Here is a 14,023-nt window from a genome sequence, read left to right as displayed (position 1 = left end):
TATCACTAGATCATGTGTTCTTTACTATAGTTCAGCAAGGAAGATATTGTTACCCTCAACATTTGTTGTCCTCAGTTCACAGATGTGGAGAATGAGGCTCAAAAGAGCTAGGACATCTTGCCCAAAGCCACACAGCCAAGAAGTGATCCTGATGGAAACCAAACCTGGAATTTCTGACTCCAGAGGCCATTTTTTTTTTTCATGATGCCTCTCTGTCTAGCTGGGCACAAAGACACTTTCCTGCTTCACAGTGTCATGACACTGAAACCCAAATGTTGTTAGTCTGAGGAATAAAGAACCACGAAGTCAATGTCTTGAGCCTAGTGCCTTGGCTAAATGTCTTTTTTTGGGGTACTCTCTACCTTCTGTCTATTCTTTTCAGGCACAGGAGAAATTTGGCAAGGGTTCCTTTCCCATCAGGAAAAAACAACAACTTTCGCCTCTGTGGAACAAGCAAACAAGATGGTTTTATGGTCAGTGGCTGCTTTGAATAGAAGTTAGCAGAGTGGACACAACTTGTGTAAGTGTTGGCTGTCACTCTGGCAAAGTTTTAATTTAGCAGAAAAATAACTACTCATGTACACATGGTACACTTTCTCTCTTCTGCAGCATATGTATGCATGTGCTCATGGACGAGCACACACACACACACATACACACACACACACAAAGAATCCAAAGATCCAAAGAATCCTCTGGAAAGGACAGTTAAGAAACACTGCCATCAACAAAAGCAGCAACACATGTGACCAGGCTTCTGAAAAGTCAGCAGGAAGTCTTGCCCATGAATTCTTAGTTGCCAAGTAAACTTTTGTTTCAGTACAACATGTTTTATAGTGCCATAAAAGAGGAGAGTCAATAGCTCTATCTAGTATCGACGGAACCAAGAAAATACTGATTCTGTATTGTTTGAAGGGCAAGGGAATACAAATAATTACCCTTAATAAAGTAGTTGAAAATCTTAAAAGTATGACTTCTGCTTTTGCCCAAGAAATCTGAGGTGGCCAAAGTGATGTCTATAATGCCTGATTACTTCCTCTGTTAGTGCATAAACCCTGGGAACAGAGACAAGATATGTTTATTAGAGAATTTTGAGGTGCCTTGTTTTCTCCAATTCTTCTCAACCACCAAAACTTTAAGGTTCATTAATTGAACAAATATTGATTTGTGCAAGCCTGGATTTCAGACCCTAGTGATTTGGTCTGAATAGGGAAAAGGGGACTAGGTTCAAGCAGGGTTTCTATTAACAAGACTCCAAGCTTGACATGTGGGAGCCACCTAGATAGATCTCCAATATATTCATTTCTTCCCATCACCACTACCGAGGCCCCAACTCAAGACATCATTGCTTCCTGGGTCAGCTTCCTGTTTTCCATTCTCCTGATGCAGGCAGAGTGGCCTTTGCAAAATGAACAAATAATGACCCAGGACTCTCTGTATAGATTGAAGGCTTTGCCAGGTTCTCATTGACTTAGAACCAAGCCCGAGCTAACATAAAAGGCTGTAGGTGAGCCCGCTGCTTTCCTCCCCTCTAACTTCTCATTTCACTTTGGCCTTGTTGAGATCCCTTTCGTTCTTGAAATATACTGTTCCCTCTCTTGCGTCTAGGTCTTTGTATGTACCTCTTCTAAGGAAATGTTCAAGCTGAGTCTATGCAGGTTATACATGGATGGACTTTCAAGGGTCAACTAGACTTCTTGATTGCAGTCATGGATGTGTGGTGAGGACCAGGGCAAGTGGCACTCTGTTTATGAAATTATTTTAAGCCAATCTTCTTTCTCTGTTTCCAAAAAGTATTTCTTAGTTCATGTAACCAGGGAGGTGACTGACTTCATGCACAGATAAATCCAGGCCTCTCATTAGGTTGTATCATTTACTACTTTTGAGGGTGAAAGAATATTTCATTAATTATTACATTAGAACACAGGTAAAAACTGAGATAGTCCCAGTGATTGAAGAAGTATGTCTTTGGAATACTCTTTTGTGTTCTCTCTCTCTCTTTTTGCTTTTCTCTTAGACCATATTTTCAGTTAGGCTGCTCCCACAAGGGGTCTATAATCTACCCTAACAGTGTCCTGGTTATTGGGGCCGCAGTGAAGGGTGCTCTGGTTAGCCAGGCCTGGTCACCTGTCCACCCCTAGAATCACCCCACCTGCATGATAGAAACTGTGAGTGGGGGTAGAGTGGTTCCTCATACTGGAAATCAGGTGCTTGTCCCATTGTAGAGGGAAAGGGTGCTGGGCAATCAGGACAATAAATGTGAACACACCTCTGGTCGCTGTGGTGAGGCATACAAAAAAGGTATAATAGCAGTATAAAAGAAATGTTGCACATTTTGATGACTTTTATAAAATGAGAGAGTCTTTGGTTCCAAATAAAATGCTTCAAGGTTCCATAAAAAGCCAGCAATGGTTAATGAGAAGGGAAATCTGGTGTGGGGTATATGGGAGCTCTGGGCTACCTTCGTGATTTTCCCTTAAATCTAAGACTATTCTAAAATGAAAATTTACTTTAAAAATAATGACTAGTATGAAAATGTACCTTATTACAGCAAATCAGAGGCACATCTCACAGCTGTGAGAGAAAGAAGATAAGTTACTTACCTCGTAAGCGAGAGGAAGAGACTCCATCCCTGATAGTGGCAATAAGTAGACAGCACATATATTTGTACAGGGTGGTGGAAATGGAAAGAACTGAAAAAAATTCAGTTTAGTTTACTGTAGTTTAAGAAATGCTCTTTTCTTATTCTGTACTTCTGTACTTGTCAGGGAAGGCAAAGTGGAGACCAGGACTTATTCTGCACTTGAGTTGTGTTTATGCATAAATTTGTTTATATCAGCTGAACTACTTCTTGTAATTATGTCACTTCATTATTATATAAACTGATGACATACGAGTACAAAATAAGAATTGATGTGTCTTTGAAATTGAAACTAAATGCTCTGAAAAGACTTGATAAAGGCAATTTTTTCGTAAAATTGCTGTTGAGTTAGGCGTGATTGAGACAACTATAAATCATTGGGAAAACATTCATAGGAATTGACAAGGGATCTGTACTCAGATTTCTTCCCAAGTGTTTGATGTCACACCACTCCAAGGAAATATTAGGACTTGTAGACCATGCATAATGGTTATGTTACAGAAGATACATGATTTGATCTCCAATCCCTGACCCATAAATAAAAAAACCTTGTCCTCACATTAAAAGGTTGGTGACTAAATGAACATTTATATATTTTCAATGAAAATAAAACATGTAAAAGATGTGTGCCCATTTTAACAAATATTTCAATTAACTAGCCAACTTTGGGACCTACTCATATTGAATAAAAGGTTCTATTGTGTCGATGAATTGCAATAAATAAGAAAAACTTAGTTGTTGAGTCCTTCCTGACTTACAAAAGCTCTTCTAGATGTGGTGCATTTTCTCTGACTGCAATTCACCTGAAGATCAGTGTGTTGTTCTTGATGGGATGAAGCAGAAATTGAGAGAGATATGGGAATTATTGGTTTGTAAGAAATAAATTTCCATGTTTTAAAACAATTCCTCTATGCTCATTATTTAGAAAGTGTATTGTTCCTCCCAAATGAGTCCATTAAAATGAGAAAAATAGATTATTTGAGCTGATGTGTATGTCATAGAGGTGTGGAAGTCACAAAACTCACTGCTTTTGTACTTTTAAGAACTTGCTACCATAGGCTTGACTCTGGATTGGACCCAATATGTCTAAATTTTTTTGTATGGATCACTCACTCTGCAGATCACCCTTTTATGCTACCCCTCACCCTCCTGACTAATAATTGTGCCAACTCTTTTCCCCTCTATCTCTTGCCACCAGTGAGAGGTCCTTAGATAGTATGTGCTTCTTTGAAGGAAGGTCTGGATTTGCTGCTCTTGAAATAGTAGCACCTTAGCAAGACTATTTCCTATGCGTATACTTTTTGTTTGGTTTACAAGTGTTTGCACATACATTATCTCATTTGAGCCACATAACAAACCCCTTAACTTCCCTTTTTTAGTTGAGAAAACTGAAATTCAAAGGCTGGAAGTAATTTGTTTGAAATTCCTTAATTAGGAATCGGAAGACCTGGTGTTTGGTTTAGGAACTTCTGATTTCAAACCCAGAGCTTCTTTCTGAATCCCCAACACAAACATGAGGTATTCTGGTTTATTTGTTCCTTTTGGATTACTCACGCCACACAAATCTTTTGTTACCTTTTATTAATTCACTTAACGAAGAGTTTATTGAGCATTAATTGTATGTGAAGCAATTGACTAAAAATAGATATACATTATTAAAAAAACCCTAAAGCCCCCTTCTGGGGAGGGTTGGGGACTAAGCTGTGACCTCAAAAAATGCTCACATGCTTGAGGTTCACCCTTGAAACTCCCCATCTGTGCTTTTCACATGCGTTCCACATAGCACACGAAGCTCAGAGAAGCATAAATATCCATTTTAGCATGCTACCATGGGTTAATCGCACAATTATCAGTAAGCAATATGATGGTATGAACATGTGCTCCCGATAATTGCCACCATTTCCCATGGAGTGAGCGTGTATTTATTTACCACATTATTACTGCAAAAAATGTGTGTGATTTTGCTGGTAGCTATGTAATTAACTTGTACCTCACTGGGTTATTTTAGCTAGAGCTGCATCTGGTGACTTCTAAAGAGCTGTTAGGAACAATGGAGAGCACGCCTTGTGGTTTTGTCCACAAGAATGCTTATATGTTGAGCATATTTGTAGTTGATTATTTTTGAGCCAACTGTTGGTGTTGATTTCAATTTATTGTGGGCCCACGCCAGAAAATACGTGCTTCAGTATAAAACATCACTTCTTTCTCTGCTGATTCCATAAAACTGTTTTCCACTGATCACATTACTCTCTTCATTCAAAAATCTGCTGGATTTGCTCAACATAAAGCAACAACCCTACCTCTCCTTTATATACTTCATGAGCGGTGAGGTTTATAATGAAGTTTTATGGATGTGTAACTTAGCCAGCTTGGAATGGGGCTTTTTGCAGGTCCCATTTTTCAGTCTTTGCTTTAATTACCTGAGTGACTGAACCATTTCTATTATTCCTTTGATGTGTATGGCTAATGTAATATTTTTTAAAAAAAAATATTTTATTTACTTATTTGAGAGAGAGAGAAAGAGCATGAGCAAGAGGCAGGAGCAGACTCCTTGCTGAACAGGGAGCCTGATGTAGGGCTCGATCCCAGGACCCTGGGATCATGACCTAAGCCGAAGGCAGACGCTTAACTGACTGAACCACCCAGGTGCCTCTGTTTAATATAAGATTGCTATCATATAGAACATTGGAAAGTAGAAAAGCTTTCCCCTTTTTTCTGTTTTACTAACTCAGTGCCCATTAACATTTGGTATATTTCCTTCCAGTCTTTTTTCTTGCACACTTGTGATTTTAAAAAAATTGTCAGTAACCACATTAGGCAGAAAATTTGGTAATCTTTTTTTCACTTATTGCTGTATCTTTATTTTCTTGTACTCCAGGATAGTCTTATAAAAAAAGCCTTTTGAAAGGAAATGGATAGGTACTTTTCCCTATGTCTCTGGATAAGTATAGCTTAAAACTCTGGGTTTACACATCAAACAAATATAAGAGGACTCTGAGAGATAGAGAAAAGTAGGCATACTGGGTTAGGGACCTCAGGACTCAGGAAATGACATGGCAATGAGTTCTCTGGGTTTTCTTTTTTGCCTTGTATCTCCAGACTGGATGCTGGAGAAACTGGCATCCTGGAAATGCCAGTGCATTCAGACAAAAAGTCCCCAAGCAAAGATTGCTTTCTCTAAGAAAGGGCAGCCTAGCAAGAAAGAAAACTTTTAGATACTGGTTACCAAATACCAAAGGAAAAGAGCAGCCTCATGCCACCTTATTAACCGAGGTTGTATGGGGGGTCTTGATTACCACCCTCACCTTGCTGGGGTGGGGTCAGAGAAGGCTAAGTAGGGACCTGGGACTTCTATCCTTGCTGGGCAATAATGAGCACACCCTCACACACCCTGTACTGCCCACTGCCTGTCAGAATGGTCAGAGGCCGAGGGGCCACTCCTGCCCAGCAGGAAGGAAGGCTCCCTCCCTCTTCCTGGGTGTCAGGGAACACCTGGATTTCCACTCCCATCCAGCAGAATAAGGTGGTGTCTCCCTTCTCCCTCTGGCTTGGTATCAGGAGGAGCATGCTAAAGCAGAAGATTTAAATAAGACCAGGAATCTTATAACCCCAAATATCTGGGATTCAGTAAGAAAAAAAATCAAAGAACCAGGAAATTCTTGAATGAGAAAAGACAGTCATGATATACCAACACCTAGATGACTAAGATGTTAGAGTTATCTGGCAAGAATTTTAAGGCAGTCATTATAAAAGTGCTTTGATGAGCAATGATGAACATGATTGAAAAAATTTAAAAAAAAATCTCAGCAAAGAAATTAAAGATATAAAGAATAGTTAAATGGAAATGTTAGAACAAAAAAATACATTATCTTAGAAAAAAAAACAACCAGACAAATAAAAACCAAACCAAACCAACCAAACCAAACCCAACAAAAACAAAAAACCAAAGAACTCAACAGTAAAATGGAGGGATAGGCAAAATAAATAGTAAAACTTTAAGATAGAACAATAGAAATGACCTAGTCTGAACAACAGAAAGAAAACAGAATTGAAAAAAAAAAAAAAAAAAGAGCTGAGACTTAGGGATGTGTGGGACTAAAGTAAAAGATCTGACATTCATGATATTGGCATCTCAGAAGGAGAGGAGAAAGAAGGGGGAACTGAGAAAGTATCTGAAGAAATGATTGCTAAATTTCCCAGGTTTGATAAAAGATAAATCTATGGATTCAAGATGCTGAGTGAAACGTGAACAGGATAAACCCAAAGATACCCATGCCAAGATATATTATAATAAAACTTCTGGAAACTGGGGTCCCTGGGTGGCTCAGTCAGTTGGGTGTCTGCCTTCAGCTCAGGTCATGGTCTCAGGATTCTGGGATCCCTGCTAAGCGGGGAGTCTGCTTCTCCCTCTGCCCCCCACTTGTATTCTCTCTCTCTCTCTCAAATAAATAAATAAAATCTTTAAGAAGTGTTTATTAAAAAAAAACTTCTGGAAACATGGAATCTTGAAGTCAGTGAGAGTTTGACAGTTACTTCTAGGGGGAAATGATGAATGACAACATATTTCTCATCAGAAGCCATCTTCATGGCCGGAAGGAAGTGGCATCTTGTTTCTAAGTGCTGAAGGACAGGAACTCTTATCCCAGGATTCTATACCCGGAGTACATATTCTTGCAGAACAGAAGGGAAACAAAGATATATGAAGGACAACTGAGAGAATTTGTCACAAGCAAATTCTCTAAAGGAATTCCACTCAACAGAAAGTAAATGGAAAAGGCAGGAATGTGTGTAAACGTGACAGGTTTTCTTTCTCCCCCTGAAAGATCTCAATTATGTTTAATGGTTAAAGCCAAAATGATAACACTGTCTGATGTGGTTATTGAAGGGCATCAAAGCAGAAAGTATCTAAAACTATTGTTTTATTGATGGCAGAGGGTGAAAAGGAGTAAAAGTAGAGGTGTGTGAGTAGGAAGGGGAATTATAAGGGAGATCTCTGTGGTGAGTGAAGAGTTCTGGGATTGCAATGGTGCTTAGGGGATTTTAGGCATGTGATAACAGGGTGAAGAACTGCACACACAGTGTACTTCTGGCAATTTCCTGGTTTTGCTAGAGTTTGACATAGTTACATAACATGAGGCGTAACAATTAGGGAAATCTGGGTGAAGGGTACAGAATACCTCTTTGCCCTATCTCTCAAATCTCTAATTTAGAGAGTTAATAATTATAGATCATGAATCTGTAATTATTTCAAAATAGAAAGTTTTAAAAAGTGAAGGGGGTAGTGAATGAATAAACAAATATCAATGCATCCGTATTAAGAATTCCATCCAGCAACAGCTTGGATGAATCTCTAATGGGTTATGCTGAATGAAAGAAGGCATGCAAAAGTTTATGTACTCTGTGATTCCTTTCATGTAATGATCTGGAAAAAAACAAACCATAGGGAAAGAATCTTAGCAGCGGATTTCCTGGGGTGGAATTGGCTACTCAAGGGAAATTTTGGGGGTGATGGAAGTGTTCTATATCTGGGTAGTGGTGGTGATTACACAACTGTATACATTTTTCAAAACTCATAAAGCTATCTCCATAAACCCAGGGTAATAAAAACAAAAGCATCATAATATACTTAACCATACATATAATAATGGAATGTTTGTGTTGTTTTTCATTTCTTACTATCCAAAACAGTGTGGTCACAAACACCTGTGAGCAAATCACTTCGTTTCTATGGGGACTTTGTATTATTTCTGTGGACTGTATTCCCAGAAGTTGTTGCAAGGGTGGATAGAGAAGAGTAGGGGATAAATATTATGAACATTTTTATAGCCTTTGAAAAATAATTACAAAATTAGTTCCCAGAAATGTACTTTCTTGTAACCAGTTTATAATGCTCTAAGAGGGTCTGGAAGTACTTCTTTCTCCACACCCTTGTGGGCAACAGTTTGACTGCTACTGTCAGTTGGTTCTATTTGGTTCAGATATCTCTTCTTGATAATTGAAGGGTTTGTATTTACTTGAGGCTTTATAATTACGGCATATAGGATTAGCTGGGCAGAACTGAACCCACGCTATTTACAGTTCACTAAACATCCCCTTAAACATTCCCGCACATGTATGACAAGCTATAAATACTATTCATTTGTAACTAGAGTGTGTGGTTCTGGTAATTACCACCAGTTTTCTTCACCAGAATATTGGCGACATCCGTAGACAGGAGAATTAGGGAGGTGTCTCTATCCTGGTTCTAGGATGAGCCCCTCCTTTTAATTTTTATTCTTATTCTTTATCCTCTGTTTCTCTGTTATTCTCACATTGTCTTCTTGTCCCATTCAACTGCATATCCCTTTATTTATTTATTTCTTTATTTATTTATATTTATTTATTTTTTAAAGATTTTATTTATTTATTTGACAGAGAGAGAGAGAGATAGCGAGACCAGGAACACAAGCAGGGGGAGTGGGAGAGGGAGAAGCAGGCTTCCTGCTGAGTAGAGAGCCCGATGCGGGGCTTGATCCCAGGACCCTGGGATCATGACCTGAGCCGAAGGCAAACACTTAACGAGTGAGCCACCCAGACGCCCCTGCATATCCCTTTATTTAATGATCCCTTGATTTTGGTTTTGGCTGATATGCTAGATGAATTCTATGTCATAAATATGGTTCAATCTGTCACAAACTGCTCAAAAAAAATACACACTGTAGGATCTAGTATCTTCATCCCCTCTTTTTCTGTAGTTGTAGGGATACCTTTCCCTATTTGCTGTTGTTGGGTATGTGTGATACTTCACCCCAGGGAGGTGTGACCTCCCCTAATACTTTTATTGCAAAATGGATCTGCTGCAGTGGCTACATTTTGGAGTGCTTTGTGTCCCCACTACAGTGACAAGCCATGTTTTATAGCCTCTCCTGGCATTTGGCTGCATGTAAACAATTTTTGGGTAAGCATTACCCTAGGAAAATAATCCCCTACTTAATGAGAAGCCTACTCCCTTTTTACTTCCTCCCTATCCTCATAGATGGGTATGTTTTTACTTACCCTATGTCATTTAATTTTCAGATTTTTCTCTGGAGGTGATGCTGACACCCCTGTTTCACATGTACACAGTAGGACTACAAAGCCTTTCCATATGGGTGCTACCCCTAGAGGTGATCCTCTAAATAATGGGTGACCCAGTTCTGTGGAGATTTGGCCAGTTAGGCTTCACCTGTACCCAGGAGAGATCTCTGCTGCTGTTCTGCTCTGTCCTTGCCTCATTCCCATGCTGGATTTGAACCCAAAACTCTTGGTTTCCATTTCTTCCTCCCTCCACTGTAGTTCCCTGAAGTGCCAGCTCCATTCTGGGCTTTGGGGGATCATTCAGTGCATAAAACAGATTTCTGCTCTTATGATGTTTACATTCTAGCGAGGGGAGACAGAGACAGACCATTAATCTTAAACATTATAAATTAGCCAATGTTGTTTGATGTGAGAGGTGAATACAATGGGGAAAAAAAAGCCAAGGAGCAGAAGGAGCCCTCAACAGTGTTGGGCCCTGCGATTGTAAAAGGGTTGATCATGATAAACTTCGATGAGCACGTGACAGGCTTGAGGTCTGTGTGGGCAGCATTGTGGGCACAGGACACAGCTGGTGCCGGGGACTTAAGGTGGAATGTGAGTTGTTGTGGCTGAGTGATGAGGGACAGAGTGGAAAGAGCAGCAAAGGGGTGGCAGGGAGGCCAAATGATGAAGGGCTCTGTAAGCTACCATAGGACGTAAATGCAGGGCCATTCCTCTCAGCTACAGCCAAGTCGATTTCCATGAGCAGCTTTATTCAATATTCTTTACAAGAAAACCATCACTTAACCAGTCAGTGTGGCCTCTGCTGGCCAAATCCTGCTGCACAAATATGCTAGAGACATTCAATCTCGTTTCTAGCAAGACTTGGCATAATTTTGAAACTGTTCAATCAACCCAGTAAATATGAATTAAACATTTATGGTTGTATTAAATAATCGAAAGATAGGAACCAAAACAGTCTATCAAGTAATTGTACATATTTGTGCATTTTAAAAATGCATATTCATGAGAGCTATGTAAATATATATTTAGTCATTTCCTCTTCCATGTGAAGAGCCACGGCTGAGCTACAGATGGTAACTTTCTTGCATATAATTATGAGAATGACACAGTAAACCATTCTGGAGTCGTTCTTAGAAAAAGATCATCATCTATTTGGCCATTCCACGAGTTCAGGGCTCTTAGAATTGGGGAGAAGAAAGTTCTAGAACATGCCTGTCCTCGTGGTGGTCATTTGAGAATGAAATGGCGGTTGTCCCGCAACCCTTCTGCACCAGTCTTATTCCCCCTGGAAGTGGCTCTCATACTATTTTCCACCAAGAGTCACAAAAGGGAAGATGTTTGTGTGGGGGGCACATCTAGGGTTGTGTACAGCTCTTGCAGTCCAGCTGTAGCTCCACCCTTTCTCTCCCACTCAGAAGGCACATTGGATGATAGCAGTGAGAAGGATGCTATTTTGGGGTTAATATTTAATTCATTCTAATTTATTCAAAAACATGTCCAACTTTAGTATGCTATCTATTAATAGTAACATGACTGGCACCCCCTCACAAGTGCTCATTACAACTCTTGTGGATCCTTCTGCCACATCTGAGGACTCTTCGGATAAGGAGATTGCTGAGAGTGTACATATTCTAATTTTGTCTTTGTTGAAGATCTGATGTGAAAATCTTTTTAGGAATCAGAATTTTCTAAAAGGATCTCTGTTTCCTAAGGTCCTGATATTCTTATTAGCACTTGCCAACTCATTCACTCAGCCAAGATTCTGTGAGACCCTCCACTGTTCCTTATGTATTTTGAGATTGAGGAGAAGGAGAGGGGAGAGAGAGAGATTAAGTAAGAGACATAGCTGGGTCTCCATATCCCTGAAGTTTGACTAGCTGGCCCCACTGCTTTGCATTTTTGAGAGAAATAGGCAGAAATAGAAATGGCATCCACGTATACAGACACTGGCTGTCACTGGTTATCACTAGGTGGGGCTTTAGCCTAGTTAGCTGGATTAATATGTGGGTAAACCCTGAGAACTCAGGATGACTGCAGAAGCAGACTGGGCATGGGTCAATGGCCCTTAGATTCTCTTTTTTGGAAACAAAGAGATTTAGATTCAATAATAAGTTAGCAGTAAGAAACAACCGCTGGAATGAGTGGGCTATGTGGTCACTCAGCTTGAGGTAGGCTTTCTGGATCTTCCCATCTCACTCAGAGCAAAAGCCAAAGCCCCCATCTGTGATTTGTCTCTCCAAAATATAGACTTCATCTCTCACTAGTTCTCTACTCTCCACCCCACTGGCCTCCTGTCACTCGTTGAAACACCACGGGTCTTTTGTACCTTTTGTACCCTCTGCCCAGTGTGCTCCGTCATTGTGGAGTTACTTCTCTTACTTCCTTAAGGTACTTATTTAAAAACAACCTTCCCAGTGGGGTCTTCCATGACCATCCTCTGCAAGATTTTAACTGCTGTCCCAACATTTCATTTCTTGTCCTGATTGTTTCTTCTAAGCACTTACTACTGTCTAACACACTGTACTTATTTATACCACTTAGAGTCTGCCTCCCCACTGCAGTGTGTATTCCACAAGGGCATGGGTTTCTGTTTATTTTGTTCATTGCTGTATCCCCAGCATCCTGAGCAATGCCAGCCATGTGGTAGGATTCAATATTTACTGAATGAATCAATGACTGCATGTCTAAAAGCAAGGAGACTTCATAGAGAAGCAGGAGAAAGAAGCATTGCACAGACAAGGGACCAAGTATATATATATATATATATAGAGAGAGAGAGAGAGAGAGAGAGAGAACTGAAATGCTGACAGATTTTCTGAAAACTTTCCAGTTCCTACTTCCAATTTCTAATGAACCTGGGTTTTATTTTCTGTCCATGGTCTATCCCCATAAAATTATCCTTTTTTTAAGCTACCTTAAGTGGATTGGTCTTTACTGCAACTAAAAAAACTCTAAGCAAAAGGAATAGAATCAAAGTAGGAAGCTCTAATTGTTTTCTGAGCACACAGGGTGCACTGGAGGATGGGGTTCCCATGCAGTGAACAGTTTTGTGGGTATCTCTCCCAGAGAACTAGGTCACAGATAACTGGTGTTTTCCCATGTGGCAAAGTGGAGCATGCACAGAAATCCTTGCCTCCTCTCTCTTTGCTTTTCAAGCATTGCTGAATGCCTCCTAATGATTTCATCTGCTTGGAGGTCTGCTGGGTTTTCCACTTTCATAGAAAGTGGTGGTGCCAGGGGCTGATGCATGCTCTGACTACTGACTTGAAGCATGCTTTGATGAATTAGTACAACCCGGCCAGCCATTTACTTTAAATTTTACCCTTGATTCTTCCTCTAACAAACAATTAAGGAGCAGCAGTGGCTTCCTGCAGGGGAGCCCAATGCCTTCTGTCCTCTGCGGAAACAGCTTTGGCATTCTTCCAAAGGATGAATGGCATGGACCAGGAGCTCCAGTTTCCCTCGGCTTTCAAGCATCCAAATAAGCAAACATTTAAATGCATACAATAAAATAAAATAAATCCAAATCACAAACAAGGAAACCAGTCTAGGTTACCAGCACGTCCTATGACTTGACTTGGGGGCTGGGAAATACATCCTTGAACTTAGCAATGCAGTAAACTAAAGAGCACTGAGAGGTCACATGAACAACTGGGCCCAGTGACAAGGCACCATATCTTCCTCCTCGCTGGGTGAGTAGCACAGACCAACCTCAAAAGCTCCTGAGTTAGAGGAAAATGTCTCTTTAACAGTATTAAGGGACAATTTATTATGTGTCTCCTTCCAGGGAAGCACAATGTCAGTGAAGGCCCATTGCATTTGCATTATTTCCAGACAACAGCAGCAGCAGAAAAGGACACTGATTTATTTCAGAGCAAGCACAGGTGAATTTAATGTCTGTTGGGACTGAGCCAGGGAAGACTTAACCCACTCTGGGCTCTCAAGTGCTTGAGGGGGGACGGCAGGTTTTTGGAAGGGTCCCATTGACCTCTGGCTAAATTCAGGTTCCCTGAGCCTATGTTCCTCAATCACCTGGTCAGAAAAGCTCTTGCAGAGAAAAGGGGATAGAAAAAATCCTGTTTAAGAATAGAAAATCTGGTGCTGGCTTCTCCGGCAGCACATATACTAAAAATCAGAATGATACAGAGTAAATTAGCATGGCCTCTCCTCAAGGATGACACAAAATCTGTAAGCATTCTATATTTTTTTAGATGGAATTAAAATAAAGACAGTAAAGAAAGAAAGAAAGAAAGAAAAGAAAGAAGAAAGAAGGAAGGAAGGAAGGAAGGAAGGAAGGAAGGAAGGAAGGAAGGAAGGAAGGAA

The 14,023-nt window shown here is 40.2% G+C and overlaps 1 non-coding gene across 1 annotated transcript; it reads left to right on the top strand.

Annotated features, from left to right (window-relative positions):
* The first annotated feature begins 13,798 nt into the window (after positions 1–13,798).
* On the top strand, positions 13,799–13,907 carry LOC123324707. The gene has a single exon (XR_006539978.1). It is a non-coding gene; the product is annotated as a U6 spliceosomal RNA (small nuclear RNA).
* Positions 13,908–14,023: the final 116 nt, after the last annotated feature.

The sequence above is a fragment of the Neomonachus schauinslandi genome, chromosome 4, assembly GCF_002201575.2.
Source record: "Neomonachus schauinslandi chromosome 4, ASM220157v2, whole genome shotgun sequence".
In the NCBI taxonomy this organism is placed as follows: domain Eukaryota; kingdom Metazoa; phylum Chordata; class Mammalia; order Carnivora; family Phocidae; genus Neomonachus; species Neomonachus schauinslandi.
Note: the sequence above shows the minus strand (reverse complement) of the source record. Positions and strands in the feature narration are given on the sequence as shown.